At 38.5% G+C, this 13,774-nt stretch overlaps 1 protein-coding gene across 3 annotated transcripts in view; it reads right to left on the bottom strand.

Moving 5' to 3' along the window:
• FILIP1 (filamin A interacting protein 1) overlaps positions 1–13,774 on the bottom strand; it is a 179,285-nt gene that overhangs the window by 32,559 nt on the left and 132,952 nt on the right. The window lies entirely within an intron of this gene.

Raw genomic sequence — 13,774 nt, 5'->3', positions numbered from 1 at the left:
TGCATTATGAACCCTTGTGGGTTAGCCTGACAACCCACAACAAACTAAACTAATCATGAAGTTTAACCAATAACAATTTACCTTTAAAAGGCACAGATGGTAGCAACTAAGAACCATGAAAAGCTCATGGTGGATAACAAATTACTCTTCTTGAAGATTATGGGATTTCCTATTACCAGGTGAACACACAGTTCAGTGTGTTTGCCAGCATTTGGCTGTAGCCAGACTGCAGTGGAAAACACCCTTTTTGTCTTTACGAAAATCTAATAACATGCTAATTTAAATTTATAAATGCCATATTTTAAAATAAGCCCTCCAGTATATTACTAGTAAATTCCTTTTAAAAAAAAAAAAAAAAAAAAAGATTGTATTTTCTTTTCTTTTAAAAGATTGTATTTGGGATCCCTGGGTGGCGCAGCGGTTTAGCGCCTGCCTTTGGCCCAGGGGGCGATCCTGGAGACCCGAGATCGAATCCCACGTCAGGCTCCTGGTACATGGAGCCTGCTTCTCCCTCTGCCTATGTCTCTCTCTCTCTCTCTCTCTCTCTGTGACTATCATAAATAAATACAATTTTTTTAAAAAAAGATTGTATTTATTTATTCATGAGAGACACAGAGAGAGAGAGAGAGAGAGAGAGACGCAGAGACCCAGGCAGAGGGAGAAGCAGGCTTCATGCAAGGAGCCTAACCTGGGACTCGATCCTGGGACTCCAGGATCACACCTTTGGCTGAAGGCAGCGCTACACTGCTGAGCGACCTGGGCTGCCCTTAAATTCCTCTTAATCATAGTAGAAATTAAAGCCTAGGGAATTATTTGTCATTTGCCCATAAAAACATAGAAATACCTGTTTTCTTCTGATAGTTTACTGCACATCAGGAGGCCCATATTTGGGACTCACTACCTGAGAAGGAGCTCCTTTTTTTTTTTTTTAAGATTTTATTTATTTATTCATAGAGACACACACAGAGAGAGGCAGAGACACAGGCAGAGGGAGAAGCAGGCTCCATGCAGAGAGACCGACGTGGGACTCGATCCAGGGGCTCCAGGATCACGCCCTGGGCTGCAGGTGGCGCTAAACCGCTGCACCACTGGGGCTGCCCGAGAAGGAGCTCCTTGATCATATTCTAGTATGAATCATATAACCATGATTCATTAATTCACTTAGTATTTCAACAAAGATGGGTTATATGCCCCACCATTATCAGACAGTATATTAGATACTTGAAATAAAAAAATAAGTTGCAATGCTATGTAAAAAGTACCATTTATCTTTAAATATAGGCTACTAAGGGATACCTAAGGGTGGGGATGTGACTGGAGGAAATAGTTCCCAGTATCATTCCTCTCCTTTCAGGGGTGCAGCCCATATGACCACTTTGGGAGAACTAGAGAAGGGTACCCCTGCTTTCTACAGAACAACTCTCATGCTGGGGTGTCTAGCTTGATGCTCTGAAAACTGGATTTCACTCCCCATTCTGTCATTAGTCAGTGGTGGTGCACAACCACACACAATAGTTCTATGGGCTCTTCTTTTTCATCTTTCAGGTTTCATTCAGTGCACGTCTCCCCCCAAGAGATGCATTCTCTGACCAGCTTATTGCAAATAGTTTCCCCAGCCACTCTTCATCATATCACCCTATTAATTTCTTTCATTGCACTTTTATTATCTGAAATCGTCTTATTCATTTGTTTGTTTACTTCGACACTGTCCCTCTCCTCACCTCTCCACAGAGCAAAAGCTCCATAAGAGCAAGGTCCGTGGTTGAACACCAGCCCCCTAGCAAAGTGGTGTTCACTTTTGAGTAGGTGCACAATCAATACTTGGTCAATGAATGAATAAACACAGGTTATCTAGATGAAGAATGGGGAAATAGTGTGCCACGTAAAGGGGAAAGTGCACACAAATGCAAGAAACAGAATCTCACTCAGAACAGCACAGGGTCATTGTTGGAGCACACAGTAGCAGGTAGGAAAATGTCAAGAGGTAAGACTCTAGTGGAAGGTGGAGGTCAGATCATGAAGCAATTTGTATGATATCCTAAGAAGTTGGGTTCCATACTGAGGGTTATATAAAGTTCTGCAAGGACATCAAGAATAGTGATAATATTAAATTTGTATATTACAATGTTCTGATAACAATGTGATTGTATGGATTACAGAGGAGACAAGAGGCAAGGAGATTAGTTATGAAAGTGTTGAGATTTTCCACCACCCCTCAAAAACTATACTAAGATTACAATTGTAATACAAGAAAAGGAGATTGTAAGAATAAGTAGGATGTAGAAATATCAGTTTTTCATGCCTGAATATGAAGGTTAAGGTAGAAAGAATTATGTAAGATTATTCCTGCATTTTGACATGGGTTGACCACATGAATGATAGCACACTCCTTGACCATAATGGCCCCATTAGCATCACAATCTAACAATTGATCTAAGTGGTATTACATGGAATCTTAGTGAAATAGTTATGCTGTACCAATTGCCCAATTTTTCCTCAAGACAACTCACTTTAGCAAAAGGCAAAGCTATCTTTTTTAAAAAACACATCTCACCTGATTCAGCATAAGCAAGATAAATCTCTAGGTCTTTTCTACAATGTAGACTTTTTTGAAATGTGGTCTTCTACATCTCAATTTTATTCATCTTTGGAAAATAAATATAATTGTCTAACAAACTTGTGAGAGATGCAAATCAGGGCTTGAACCTCTTGGTAGGGAGTGTTTTTGAATAGGGACATGGACTCACTTTATGGAATCAATGTTATATATAGCTATAGAAAAAATTGTTATTGAAGCTACTAAATTACCAAGCTATTTATTTGTATATAGTGTTTTTTAATAACACAAAGTTCTATATATTTTTTTAAGTTCTATATTTCTAATTGTTATCCTTTGTGCTGCCTGTTTTCCATTTACTTCTCCAGTTCCACTCTCCGCCATTCTCAACCCTGGGAGGCTGATCTAGAACCATTTTAGTGACAACCCCCTTTTAGCTTCAATTTTGGTTCCATTGATTCTCCTATCACTCCCACTCATGGGAGATTGGAGAATGAGATATTCCTTCCCTCCAGAGTCTTGGATATTTGGCTTCATTCTTCTACTGAGGGCCACAGTCCCTTTGGCAGCCCTCTCTGATACAGTTACTCCTGAGGGTTCTGGGAACTACTCCCTCCCCGTAAGTTAATGCATAGTAAGAGATACACACTCCTACACTCCAAATGCCCCCCCCCCCCCCCCCCCAGATACTAGCCCTAGGACTTGGAGTGTCCCTTACTAGCTTCCCACCCACATGTATACAATGTGAAGTTACCCCATTTGATTCATCTGGGTTTTTTGCTGTAACCCTAACCGGATCATACAAAATGTCAATGTTAGGGCTCAGGATCATATCCCTTCTCTACACCTAACGCATACTTTATAGGACAAATCTGTAGCTTTGGACAGTTCTGTCCTATTATCCCAAGCTATGGATTTTTCCTATAAGGTATGTTTTAGTTGTAGTCCTCCTCTCCCTCAGACCAGAGATGGAGGGGTCTTATCTGTTTTAAAGCTGGACAGCAGGAAGGGCCTTGCCTTGGATTCCAGGACAACAATCCTAAAGCCTAGCTCTCTACCTGTGTCATTTATACTATAAGGTCTTTAGAGGTAGAAATTTTCTGGTTAATAAAAGAGAAAGACCACAAATACTGAAACTGAACGAGAATATTTAGGAGAAAAAAATGATTAACTCCTGACAAAGGACCAAATATGAAGTCATATGGAGAAATCTGTGTAGAAAACTAATCTCTATGTAATTCAATCATGCCAATAATTTTCACTGGCTGAAAATATACATATTTTTTTGAAATTTGTCATTTCAAAGTTAACTCTCAGTGCTCATGGTAGTAGTTCAGAGTATGTACTCTAGAGCCAGACAATCTGGTTTAAACCTAATTTTGCAAAAAAAAAAACAAAAAACAAAAAACAAAAAAATAAATAAACCTAATTTTGCCCCCTACCATCTTGGACAAATTTCTTAATTTAGCTCTTTCTCAGTTTCCTTCCTTATAAAAGTGAGATAATAATAGTACCTATTCACAGAAACATTGTCAGAATCACATGAATTATTATATGTAAAAGGCTAAGTTCTCAATAAATGTTAGCTACTATTAATAATAATGCTAAATTGGAGCTTACTGCCAATTTCTATCTTTGCCTTCCAATGAGAATTAATTCTTCAAAGACAATGAGAAGGGAGATGCATTTATGAATGCCATGTAAACATAATCTCATTCTTGAAGTTGATATTGTTGTTGTTTATCTTGTGGGCATGGATGAGTAGTTTCTACCCACAATAATATGCCTTTTATTGTGTTTTCACCTAAGCCGTTCAAAGTACTTCCCAAACACCCTCAAATTGATCAGATGAAATATTTTAAACAGTAGAAAGATGTTATTCTTTCTTTTTGATGTTTCTCTTTTTATTCTTTTTTTTTAAATTTTTATTTATTTATGATAGTCACAGAGAGAGAGAGAGAGAGAGACAGAGACACAGGCAGAGGGAGAAGCAGGCTCCATGCACCGGGAGCCCGATGTGGGATTCGATCCCAGGTCTCCAGGATCACGCCCTGGGCCAAAGGCAGGCGCCAAACCGCTGCATCACCCAGGGATCCCTCTTTTTATTCTTTTTAACAATTTTATTTATTTGAGGGAGCAGACCGAGTGAGACAGCACAAGCAAAGGGAGGGGTAGAGGGAAAGGGAGAAGCAGACTCTATCGGGGCTCCATCCCAGGACCCTGGGATGATGATCTGAGCCAAACAGAAGGCAGACACTTAAACACTTGACTGAGCTACCCAGGTGCCCTCATTGATGTAGTTTTGAAACAATCAGCCAGGTGAATAAATTTACTGAATGATTTTCATAAGGAATGGAAAATGGCATGATCCAGGGAATTTTTATCACCCAAATATGTGGCCTTGGGCTCTTTCTTCCCAGTGGCCCCCTCACCTTCCCCTACTCTAACCCAAAGAGACCTTTCTTATCCCATTTCCAAAGAATGTGTCACCAGGTTTCATCATACCTAATTATCAGATGCTCATCTAGGCAACACTTGTGCATTATCACAAGCAACTCTCTCCCTCAGAAAGTAAGCTAAATGGGGCGGGGGTGGGGGTGGGGAGGAGAGTCATTTGGGAAGCCAGAGAGTGGGAGGATATTTTGAGGCAGGTGGGTTTTTAGGTCCCTGTAATCACAATGTGAGTGTATCTTCCCTCTTGCTTAAGTAGAGAGGCCTCTTCTCTGTGGGCTGCTCTTGTGGTCACACGGAACTTGAGGGGAGGAGCAGAGGGCATGAATCAGATTCCCTAAGACTATTCAAACAAATTGAAGACAGTTCACAAAGGTACAAATATACCTCAAATTACTCTATACATGCATTTATAGAGTACTGGACATATTTTAAGTCATATTTTAAGTTTATATATTAGGCTGTTAAGCTTATACATTATGAGAACTCACGATATAAAAACATACCCTTTCATAAAGCCCTTTACTAAGATACTATTAAGCTAATTTGTCTCTTGGGTAAATTTATTTTCATTACCAAGATGAGATTAAAGTAATATAGACATGAAATAAGTAATAAATTAACATAAGTACATAAATCACTAATAGTACATTCCCATGCATTTTATTTACTCAGAAAAATAACTCCCTCTTTAAAAATGGCATTAGAATTTATTGCCATTGTATCTAAAGGTCTTTTAAAGAGGTCTTAAATATAAATATACATGAAATTTCACTAAATGCTTTTTAAAGTATTATGTCAACATTATTTTATCCAGTTTTGGAACAACTTTAAAGCTAATGCAAAAAATAAGAAGTCAAAACAATAAACAAAACTCCAAAGCCCCACGGCTTAATTTGTATTGATCCTAACTATTGTTAATCTAGAGAAAAAGAAATGTGAGTGCCTTTCTGTTGTGGAAAGGATATTTAGTTTTACAAGTAAACAGAAGTTCATCCATCACATGGAATTAAGAACCTGGGCAGATCAATGTAATGAACTCAAGATTTTCATCTCAGTTGAACTCAAGATTTTCATCACTTTAAACACAGACAAAACATTATTAACAATCAATGTTACACAAAATTAAATCTACAGAAATGAAAACCATACCATCTGCCCTCGTTCAAATTTCTATAAAACGGGTCATGTGAATCTGAAATCATGCTATAAAAATTTGGTTTTGGCCAAGTGAAGTTCTTTTGTGAAATATTCCCACTACCCTCCAGCCCTACTGAGCGCTAAATGAAAGCTATTTATTTTGAAACACTCTGCTGAGCTCAGACAATGTTTTTTTGGCGTTTTGAAAAATTACTAAAAGTTGAACTTTTTACACAATTGTTTAACATAGCCCAAACTTTAATCCTATTCCCACTTTGAAATAGAACCTCGTATTTTCTTTATTATCCTTGTTATCACGGCCACACTGTTTCAGAACAAACACGGCTTTCTTTGGATCACTATGCATTCTAATTCATTGCCAACTTTTACAAGCCTTCCCCACATATGCAAAGAGATCTGCAGAAAATCCACATAACAACGACAAATTTTGAAAATCATATTTTTACCTTCAATTAACTTTTGCTCACCAAGCAATTATTCATTAGAAGATACATTTACAGCACATGGAAAGGCTGTTCTGTTAAAAGCCTTCAAAACACATTAGTACTACTGATGGCAGCAAGATATAAGATTTTTCCATTCTTATACAAACTCCCCAAGTTTCTGTAGGATGAGATTGCTTTTCCCTCTATAGAAAAACAGGAGCATGCCTCATACCACACGGTGCATCCTGGCAGTTCCAGTCAAGGATTCTGAGGTACCAAGGAAAGTCACAATAAGCTGGTCACTTTTTAAGGATTGTCACCGTCCACCCTCTGTAAAACCTATAGCGGAGAGCTGAAAGGTTGTCGAGTTTCTACAGCCCTTGTCAGATTAGTCAGGCTGTACAAATGTCCAAACCCAGCTTCTGAGATGCTCTTTGCAACAACACTTAGAAATGAGTTGACTGCTACGTAAGCCTATTAACAAATGAAATGCGCCTGGACGAAAGTAACAACTAACGTTGCTTAAATCAAAACAGATCTTGACTTCCTTACCTTAATACTAGGAAGCATAGTAGCTTTTGTTTTTGTTTTTGTTTTTTACAAGGGGTTACTGAAGTTTGTTCAACAGCAGCAGGCCCTGCTCAACCCCCTACTCCACAGGGAATTAACCGTCACATTCCAGCCCTGTCATCAGAACAATGAAAGGTGAATGTTGTGCAAAACAGCTTGGGACCACTAACTGATGATGTCATTCCTCCCTTATATGGTTCATTATTGTGCAGATTTACTTTGGTCTGTGAAAAGGGGTGGAGCTGCCCAGGACTGGAAGGGGAGGCAGATCTGAAGAAGCCAAGCAAGTGAACAAGATTATGCTCTACCCTGAGGAAAAGGCATGGGGCTGGGGATGAAGTTGGGGAGGAAGAGAAAATATATCTATAAAATGTCAAATGGGCCTCACTCCTAATTTTTCAAACTAGCTAAAGTCTATACAGTTTTGTTCAGCACACACTGGAATTTAAATAAGGATCCCTCTAGAGCCCCGCCAGTGATTCAGCCAATGGAAGGGGATTCACCTTCAACCAAATTGCAGTTAATTTATGTGTCTCTAAACGAAAACACTATGGTGTGGGCTGCAGAATGCCAAGTAACTTTTAGTTTAAGGGTCATTGTGTCTTTAAAAAAGGATTTTTTTTTTTTACCTGAATTTATTTCTTCCCTTAAAGTGTTTTCAAGTGGCAAAAAAGTACCCAAAGAAATGGGTAAACAGAGTCAGCCAAATTTCAAGGTAAGTCTATATCATCATTCATACAGATATTCTCAAAATCCTCTATCACCTTCAATTAGTTTCCCTTTTCTTTATTTTCCTTGTTTCCTTCCTGAGTCTATAAGTAATAATTCGGTCAAAAAACCATTAGGTAACAAAAATTCCAGTATAAGTTTTGGTAATATATATGTATAGAATTTGTATATCATCTATGTTAAGAAATTCCATTTTGATTACAGAATAAAAGCATAATATCAGATAGATTAGTCAAATTAACAAGTTAACTTTAAAGTTAGCAGAATTAAATATTTGGAGAGCATTTTTAAGTCCTCAAATATCTTTCATATTATACAAATATAAGCCTTTATGTTATGGCATAGAAAAGAGTATGAAGGAAAAATAAGTTAAAGATAACTGCTTTTCTACAATTCAATCATGTAGATTGATTCAATCTGTCTTTTGTTTGACAATCATGTTCAATCATGTCTTTTGTTTTATGACAAAACAAATGTTCAATCATGTCTTTTGTTTTATGAACATGTCTGTCATTATCTTAACAAAGATTTTATTTATTTATTCATGAGAGACACAGAGAAAGAGGCAGAGACATAGGCAGAGGGAGAAGCAGGCTCCCTGTAGGAAGCCCAATGTGAGACTCGATCCCAGGACCCCAGGATCATACCCTGAGTGGAAGGGAGATACTCAACCACTGAGCCACCCCGGTGTCCCTGTCTTCTATCTTATTTAAACTTAGGACAGTGATTAGTGCATGTTTCAAGGTTGCAGTTTTGAATATAGTGTTTTGATTATTGAGTTACTTTGGGGTTTTTTTTGCTTGTTTTTTAAGATTTTATTTATTTATTTGAGAGAGAGAGAGAGAGCATGAGCTAGAGAAGGGGCAGATGGAGAGAATCAGACTCCCCATTGAGCAGAGACCCCCTACACGGGGCTCTCCATCCCAGGACCCCTGGGATCATGACCTGAGCCAAAAGCAGATGATTAACTGACTGAGCCACCCAGGTACCCCTCTTGAGTTACTTTGGTAAAAGTTACATAAAACAACATTTATGGTTAAGGTAAAATTACAGATATTGAACCAATTAATTGATGGTTTGTTTTGTGTTTTGAGGAGGGAGGAGTTTTTCCAACTATTTTAATATGATTGGGAAAAACCCAAATTGAGGAAGAAACTGCTGCCACCCATGTGTTACGTGCAAGGCCACACTAGTATCAGGGCAGGGGGCTTCTTGGCAATCGAGAGACCTAAGATTGAATCTTGTCTTGGCACCTACTGGGTAGATAACCAGGAGGATGTTTTATAACTCCTCTGGCTTCAGTTTATTCAGCTGTCTAGTAGGATATGGATTTTTAACTTGCAGGATTATCATGAGAATTAAGTAAGACAACATGAGTCAGGGCCACAGAGTATGCACGCAGTGGGCCCACAATAAATACTTTTTTTTTTAAAGATTTTATTTATTTATTCATGAGAGACAAACAGAGAGAGGCAGACACATAGGCAGAGGGAGAAGCAGGCTTCCTGTGGGGAGCCTGATGCTCATGCCTTGAGCCAAAGGCAAACGCTCAACCACTGAGCCACCCAGGCGTCCCCCAAGATAAATACTTAATGATCTGTTTATGTACAGTTTATTCATCTTGATAATGGTAGGCATCTTGCAAAGCTACAGCTTTGTAGTCTAATTTTGATACAGACAATATAAATTCATGTTTAAAAAAGACAATCCAGGGGTCAGGGCTGGTTATATTAGTCAAGGGGCATCATTAGTCTGCTTCTGGTGATTTGAGCTTGAGGTACACCGTCCCAGGAAGGCACTGATTATGTTCAAAGCATAGCAAGTCACTATTTAGAGACAAACAATAATAGCAAGAGGAATGTTTTAGTTATGTTTGAAAAATCTTTAAAACAAATACAATAAAGGTCTATCACAGGTGTGTTTTTCTCTTCCCTATTTAATATTACTAAATTGCTACATCACAATCAATTTAAAGGGCAGCCTGCGTGGCTCAGCGGTTTAGCGCTGCCTTCAGCCCAGGGTGTGAACCTGGAAAACCGAGGAAGAGTCCCATGTCGGGTTCCCTACATGGAGCCTGCTTCTCCCTCTGCCTGTACCTGTGTCTCTTTCTCTCTGTGTCTCTCATGAATAAATAAATAAAATCTTTTTTTAAAAAAATCAATTTAAAGCCCTACTATTAAGACTCACTTAAAATAGCTGATGTTTTAGGGGAACCTGGGTGGCTTAGTCAGTTAAACAGTTGCCTTCTCTGCCTTTGGCTCAGGGCATGATCTCAGGGTCCTGGAATGGACCCCAGGGTAAGGCTCCCTGCTCCCTCTGTCTCCTCCCCTTACTAGTGCTCTCCTCTCTCTCTTTCTCTCAAATAAATAAATAAATAAAATCTTTTTTTAAAAAAGGAAAAAAAAATAGCTGACATTTTCATAATTAGTTAAGATTCCCTGGCTAAATGACATCACTTATTAGGAGCCTCTTGGAACCCAGAAGAGATGATTAAATGGATCATAGAGCCCTATTTAGAGTCAAAATAGAAATGTCCTACTATTATAACCTGAAGCACAGGGCACAGGGACCACATCTTTCTGGGTCTTTCTATATTCGAGAAGTATCTTGTATTCTCTTTCTTTTTTTTAATTTCAGCTTTATTGAGATATAAGTGACAAGACAATATGATACTTAAAGTGTACATTGTAGTGATCTATGTATACATTGTGAAAGGATCCCCACCATTTAGTCAATTAACACATCATCTCACATCGTTATCTTTTTTTTTTTTTTTTTTTAGTAGAACCTTGAAGTTCTACTCTCAGTAAATTTCAATTATACAATACAGTGTTAACAACTATAGTGGCTATGTGTCACATCATTTCCTCAGACCTTTTCATCTTTTCGTTGAGAGTTTGTACCACTTTTCCAGTCTTTCCCTATTTCCCCCACCCCTCTTGCCCCTAGTAACCACTTTACTATTCTATTAGTTTGACTTTTTTTTTTTTTTTTAAGATTCCACATATAAGTGATACCAAGCAGTATTTGTCTTTCTTTGTCTTTCATTTAGCATAATGCCCTCAAGGTCTATCTGTGTTGTTGCAAATGACAGGCTTTCCTTCTTTCTTATGGCTGAATAGTATTCCAGTGTATATGTTTATACCACAAATTTGTTATCCATTCATCCATTGATGGGCATTTAGGTTGTTTCTATATCTTCATTATTGTAAATAATGCTGAAGTGAATATGGGAGCACAGATATCCCTTCAATGTCCTGTTTTATTTTCCTTTGGCTATAAACCCAGAAGTAGGATTGCTGTTATATTTTTAATTTTCTAAGGAACTTCCATACTGTTTTTCATAGAGGCTGAACCAGTTTACATTTGTACCACACAAGGGTACAAGGGTTCCCTTGTGGCACACAAGGGTTCTCTTCTCTCCATATCCCACCAATAGTTATTATTATGTGTCTTTTTTATAACAGCCATTCTAACAGGTGTGAACTGATATCTCATTGTGGTTTTGATCTGCATTTCCTTGCTAATTACTGTATTCATCCATTCTTAATTGACTGCCCATCAGGGACCAGGCATTGTATTAGATCTGGGAATGTGGTATAAACAAGATCCCTATTCTGGTGGAGGTCACACTCTAATGATACATACCCTGAGGAAAGGGCATAGAGTGTTTTCAAAGGAGGTGACTGAGGGCATGGACCTGCTCAATCAAGACCTTCTCTAAGGCACTGACATTTGAGGCTGAAGAATCAAAAGAAACATCCATGCAAAGAACAGAGGCAGCAAGCACAAAGGCCTAAAGTGGACATGAGTGTGGGAGATTCTGGACACAGAAAGAAGGCCAGTGTGACCAAAGCATGGAGAGCAAAAGAAGAGAGTTACAAGGTCCACCTGAATCAGGAATATGTGTTCCAGAGAGAGCTCTGATAGGATACAAGGGCTTCAAAGTGTACCACTAGGTCCTTCCTCTACTTGGCATAAGAAAAGTGAAGAATCATTGTTTAATTGGTGAAATTGATACGGAAATGTTGGGGTTCAGGGTGAACAGTCAAGAAAGAATTCTTGAGAAGTCCTTGCGGCAAAAAGGTGGTTTTATTAAAGCCCAGGGACAGGACTTCTGGGTAGAAAGAGCAGCCCTGGGGTCATGAGGAGTGGCCCATTACATACTTTCACATTGGGAAGGGGGTAGGAATAGCGGAAGTCTCTAAGGAATTTTGGAAGCAAAGTTTCCAGGACCTTGAGGGGCTAGCCCTGGTGAGGAAAAGGTCATTTAATATTGTCTAATAAAACCCAGTCGTGAGACCCTTCAGATATGTATCAGTGGGCCATATGCTTGGAGAATGACTGTTAACATATATCTTGGAAGGATTGAGATAAAGAAAGTTTTCAAAGGAATTTTTATATGTTAAAGAAGACTTACAGGATCCTGGAGGTTGAGATAATGTTAGGCTAAGATTGCCTTTTGCCCTTAGCAAAGTATTAAAAATCAAGGCAGCGGAGTTCCTAGAGGAAGGTCACTCTGCCTATTTCAAGGTCATTGCCTATTTCAAGACTTTTAAGCAGTAAGGAAATTTGATTTTTTCTTTTGCTTTTGTTTTCCACATCAAAATGAGTAGTTGAAGATGCAAGGGGGCTTCCATCCTTGTATGGATAGATGTAAGGACCTAGTGAACCCAGTAGCTCAAGGTCTTCAGAAATGTTGCTCGAGACACAGTCCTCCACCTGGTTCCTCAAACTTAGCAGAGGATTCTATCACCTGATTTAACCAGAAATTTAGTTGATCCTGCAGCTAAAATATTGCTGCATTTGCCAAATTGAACCTTTCATGCAGGGAACTTGTCAGTATGTCTATAGGTCAGAGGGCTGAAACTTTACCAAGCTTACAAGTAGTGCATACTAATAACTATATTTGTGGTGAAATTCGTTTGGAGACTTGCTTTCATTGTGATATATCATTTGTCATGAGTTACTAAGGTCTCCCAATAAGATCTGACAATTGGAAAAAAGCAAGCTGACCTGGCCCAATTTGCCACAGCATGGTAAGGAGTTGAATTTTATTCTGAAGCATCTGATTTATATGACTAATATGTAGAGAATGAACTTGAGCACAGGGAGAGCAAGAGTGGAAAGAAGATGTCTAAAGGATGCTATTGTGGTAGCCCAGGCAAGCAAGGGGATGGTGGCTTAGATACAACTTTATGTTGGACTAGGGCAGTGGCAATGGTTCTCAGAAAAAAAATGGACAAATTCCAGATATAATTTGGAAGCAAAATCAATATGACTTACTGGTGGTTATGTTTGGAAGGTTAAGAGAAAGAGAAGGATTAGGATGATTGTTTGCATTTTAGCTTGAATAATTAGATGAAAGTACTGTTAACTGAGATAAGCATAAGAGGAAGAGATTTCAAATAGAAACCAGGAGTTCCGTTTTAGACACTTTCAGTTTGAGAAGTCTACTAAACATATAAATGGGCTGGCCAAGTATGGACATTCACTCAATTATTATTTACTCAATGAATTAAATAAACATTTTTGTTTAAAGAGGATTAGTAATTTTCTTTGCTATGAATGACATTCAGTCAAACGGAGGCTCTTCCTTTCTCAAACTTTGTAGCATGTGTTAACTAAAATGTATACTCTAATTTAATTTAATGCACATGGAAAGTATTATTGTGTTTACGAGTTCATAGGCCAAGTCCTAAATTCACTGAATGGGGATCTTCTAAGACAATCAGAACTTCTTAGAGTGCTAGAACCTAGAGACAGAGTGTCCAAGCTCCCATCATCCTTTGAGCATCTGGTTGCCCCTGAGCAACATGACCTGAGCAAGTGGCTCTGAAAATCAAATCTTCTCACCATTGCTCCTTCTTCAAATTGATCC

This window comes from Vulpes lagopus, chromosome 1 (assembly GCF_018345385.1).
Source record: "Vulpes lagopus strain Blue_001 chromosome 1, ASM1834538v1, whole genome shotgun sequence".
Classification (NCBI taxonomy): domain Eukaryota; kingdom Metazoa; phylum Chordata; class Mammalia; order Carnivora; family Canidae; genus Vulpes; species Vulpes lagopus.
The sequence above is the reverse complement of the archived record's forward strand: the minus strand, read 5'-3'. Positions and strand labels throughout refer to the sequence as shown.